The sequence below is a fragment of the Salarias fasciatus genome, chromosome 7 (assembly GCF_902148845.1).
Source record: "Salarias fasciatus chromosome 7, fSalaFa1.1, whole genome shotgun sequence".
NCBI lineage: Eukaryota > Metazoa > Chordata > Actinopteri > Blenniiformes > Blenniidae > Salarias > Salarias fasciatus.
Genome location: NC_043751.1, coordinates 7,021,120 through 7,026,055, shown reverse-complemented (window position 1 = coordinate 7,026,055; position 4,936 = coordinate 7,021,120).

The following is a 4,936-nucleotide window of genomic DNA, read 5'->3' as shown; positions in this document are numbered from 1 at the left end:
AATAAAGTGAGATTACAGCTCATGGTTCTGGCTCTGGTGTGTGTGTGTGTGTGTTGGGGTCATTGCAGGTGGCGCCCGCGGCGCTCCGGCCTGCCGGTCGGTTGGTCGGTCGCTGCAGGGTTTGGGGAGACGGTGCGCAGACGCCCGGCCGGCCGTGCCATCCGCTCGCAGAGCAGGATGTCCGTCCCAGTGCCAATCCAATTTAAACTCCCAAATTAAGTTCCACGCTTGAACCCGATGTACAAAAACTATGATATCATTATCCGCTCTGGCAACTTCAATGCAGCATGTAATGCGGTTTACAGATGCACGGCATCTGTTTACGACGAGTTTCCTCTCGCTCGCCCCGCTCGTGCTGGAAATGTCCAGAAATTGATCAGATTTGTGTGCGGCAGGGCACCATGGAGCATATCAAGGAATCGCAGCATCGCTTCAAGGCAGGGGGACTTCACAGGACTTCTCCAAGCCGCTTAAAAAGTTTCAGCTTCATACTTCACATCCTCCTTTTGCTGTATCATTTACTGCCATTAGACTTAAAGGTGCTGTAGGCAGGTTTCCGCATCTCCGCCATCTTGCTTAGGGTTACCTAAGCAAGATGGCGGTTTGAACCATCTAAGACGGCGATTTGAAACCCAGCACAGCCAATCCTGTCCTGTTTTCTCTGACATCACGCCCTCACGCAAGTTAAGCCCCTCCCACAAGAACGTGCAACGAACGCCCCTCGACCAATCACAGTTTAGAGCCTCATGGGCTCTTCTGATTGGTCAAAGATACCTGGAGCTGTCGAGATTCCTTTTCAGCTCAGAACAGAGACAGATGGAAACGCTGCGCCCTCGCGGTAGTGCTACACTCCTAAAGGATTATCAATGGATACTCTAACATTTAATCCAAAGAAAACACAGAAAAATTAGCAATGACTAGCAAAATCCTGCCTACAGCACCTTTAAACAAACGTTTTCCGGAACTGGTCTAGCAGCTTCTGCAGCTCATCATGCAAAATTCAGAAGCCCCGTGGTGTGAAGGTGTCAATCAGCTCGGTCTTATTTCCATCTGAAGGATCCGGTCGGCGAGCTGGTCTTGGCTTCGTGCCATTGGACTGTCACCTGGCAGTGGATGAGAGTTTTAAGAAGTATTAACTGAGCGTGAGGAGCCCTGAGAGAACGGAGTGGAAACTTTTCGACACCTCGAGCGGCGCCCCGCCGGAGCCGATCTGTCGCAGTGCGACCGTCAGGCTGTCGGTCAAGATGCTGTGTTGATGCTTCCTGCTTTTGGGGGCGTCGCCATGTTTCCCACGATCGCAGCTCCGTCGCCATCGCAGGCGGTGTGAAGCGTCGCCTGGAGGAGAGTTCCTCTCCGAGCGAGGGCCGCCCCTGGCAGCGCCACGTTGATTTGTAGTCATGAGAAGTACCTGAGAAATGTTTCCTGAAGCTTCATGACTGGGAGCTGATTTATTTTAAGATCTGCTTCTGTCCCTAACAACCTTTAAATTCATTTTAACTTGTGCTGTTACAAATAATGTATAAAAAGCACTTTACGAAACATGCAAAATGTTCACTTTTGTGTTTTAGATCATAAATTTGTTTAATTTCCAAACATAAATGCAGCAAAGTGAAATGAAGTCACCTGTATTTTAAGCATAAAGTTGAAAATATGTATTAATGGCACATGTGCAGTTGACTCGAAGGCTGAGGGCTTTTTGAGCTTCCAGCTGAGAAAGCATTGCACACATTCTACTCAATGCTCAACCTGTACTTAAAATTAAATAAGCTTGCTCCAAAGCCATCAGCTGGAATTCTTCACTTGTTTCTCTTTTGTCACATGGAAACTGTCCACGGGAAGTTGAAAACTAATTCCAAATGACAGTACTGAATGTTTTTATCTTGGAGCTGCGTTCGACCAGGAAACCAGCGATGGAGCAGCGCTTCGTCTGAAAGCAGAAACTGAGGAACAAATCCACAGAACTTTCCGGAACGGAAGCCGCTGGACCAGGATTATCAAAGGTGGCGTTACGCCTGGGCCACTGGCGTGACATAAATCTGTTTCCTTCTGTCTGCGTGATTCTGACGGAGCCAACAAACCATTAAATCAAACTTCTGTCTGAATCTGTCAGACTTGTTGAAACACACACAGCCTGTTTGACCAACCCGTATCATTGTGTGTTGACTGACTGGCTGACTTTTCTTTTTGCCGTCACTCAGCAGCTGGAGCATCGACTCAGGAGGTGAACGCTGTTTTACTCTGAAGATCTCCGGGTCTGCAGCAGGGCAGGTTTCTCATGCTGTGATCAAGAATCTGGAGGAATTAGTCAATCAACATTTTCAGGATGGAATCACTAGTTCTCCATGGCAGATGTGGTCAGAGGCCTTTTTAAGTGTGTGTCGATGGGGGTCGGGGGGTGTTGATTCACAGAATCTACACCTTTTCTGGCTTCCATGATGTCCTGGAGGGTTTTTAACCAGCCGTTTCCACACGGCGCTGCCCGAGAGCTGGAAGATCATCGTCACTGCTCACATTTCGGATTGAAAACCTGATCAGCGCCTCACCTGGCTTCGTACTCGCGTTCAGACGTCCTCCCATCTTCCATCCTGGACGTCTCACAGCTTTCTCTCTAAACGCGGACAGCTTTCCTCGCTCTGCGATATCGCTGATCGCTCTTCCACTCCTGATCAAGAGTCTGGGCGCGTCCGGTGAAGCCTGCCCAGTACTGAGCGCCTCCATCCGTCACTCTCCGCCATCAGATCTGCCCTCATGATTCATGCGCTTTCTGCACGGCTTCCCAGATTCCTTCAGATCAATCAGTACTCCCGCTTTGAACCCTTTACCTCTGAGATATCTGGAAAATTAAGGCTTGATTAAAGGGTTTTGTTGGATTGCAGGACGAATGTAACCTCTGGAGAACTTCTGTTGCACTCGTCTCATGAAGTGTGTTTTTATTGCTTTCAAATAATGAAAAAATATTCTAGAATATTTCAAAATCATTGATTGCACAAAAAAAAATCCAGTACTTCATCAAAAGATACTTTTTTTTTAAACCAATAACACAATGAATGGGAGAATTTTATCACTCAACAAGAACAAACATCCAGTGAGAAGTGATTTACATAGAATTCCCTGTATGTTTTGAAATGAGTATGACTTTTGTCAATTTCACACCTTTAAATTAGTTTTAATTACTATTAACATACTGTAAATAGCATTTTAACATGATCTTGATCCAAAAGCAGCCTTGTTATCCTTCCAAAAACCAGAATGTGAAATATCAGCTGAAGTATTTAAAAAGTGATTTGTAAAGGATTTAAGAACATAAGAACGTTTTAGGACTTACTTCGGAGCAATTTATAGTAAGAAAACAATCTTTTAAAAGGGTTAAAAATCCTTTCCTATCAATTGCCATACGAGCAAATTGCAAATATATTTTTATAGACAAATCTGATAGAAATATAGTAATATTATATCAAAAAATATCTCACTATATTGTACCAAATTAGTAAAACATTGGTAGTGGTAATAATATTGATAAAATAGAGTAATCATAAAGAAGTCTCAGTGATTGTGTGGACTTATGCTGATGATGTTCTGTAATATTGCTTCAATATGAATGGGACGTAAAGGAGCAAATAAAACAAGAATATTATTTTATTATTTTATAATAAGAATATATAGTGAACATGTAGCTTTGAGCATCCTGTGTTGCTTTTGTCCTCAACCTTATTTCTAAACACGGGACGTATTCTTGTAGGAGTCCTCTGTCTGGTTTCACAACTAAAATGATTTTCATATGATCGTCTCGACTGTTTATTTGCAGAGTCTTATTTGTTTTTATGAAGAACTTTGTGACTTAGAGGAAGTCTCTTCATTTCCTTAAAATAATTATATTGATTTTCTGGCCTGATAGCTGCCTCAGTTGATACTTCGACAGTGTTTTCTCTGTCTGCTCTGACCTGCAACCAGCTTTCTGTTGCTTGTGTGTTTGTGAGGCGGAGCCAGTGTCGGTGTTTCCTGACTTCCTGCCTATCTGCACATCTGACTCACAACAACCCCCCTGATCTTCTGGCTACCTGCTCTTCACCTGCACACGACCAAGCAACCCACGGTGCAGTTTTCAAACTCCGCATCCACTTGATCCAGTCTCTGCCGTTTGGTGAACGCTCCTGGTGTGTCTGATGAGCCACCAAGCACAGCCAAGCTCTCTTTTTCTGGATTACAATCCAGAGAAAATATGAGTAATGTTCCTTACAATAGAGCAGAGGGGTAGTTTAGCATGTTACAAACACAGGAAGCCACAGCGTTCACTCTGGGATGGGGAAGCCCACACAGGCACAGGAAGAACAACCTGCAAGACATGTAAATAATGTGAAGACATTAAAGGATCTTTTTCTGTATCCTGGATCAGCTCTGACATGTTTTGAGAAAGACAATCACATGGCACAAAGACAAGGACGTTCTATCAAATCATCAATAAAGTCATAATGAAGAGAATAAAACAGGAAAAAAAGCCTTCATTTTGCCACTTTAATTTGAAATCAACTGAATGAACTAGTTCTGTGTTTCATATATACCTACCGGGGCAGCGTCTCCCTCAGGCTGGGGTTCTCTACCAGAGGCCTGGGAGCTGCAGGGCTCTGCACACCCCACATCTTCTCCAGCTGCTCTTTCAGCCCTTGGTATTTCTCCGGCTGTTCCTGTTCCTTCTTTCTGATTTTGCCGTCACTGGGGATGGCTACATCCATCACTCCTGCTCTCTTCGCATGTATCTCCACCACCACTCTGTCAGGCTGACTGGCCGTCACCAGTTCATTAGTCTGAATCTTGGAGTCCCACAGGATCCTGGCTTGGTAGTTCTCCACCACTTTCGCGGGTGTGCTCCATCGAGACTCTGGGGTCTCCAGTCGGTACTCGGCACAGATGTTTCTGCATACTATGCCCGCAACCTGGT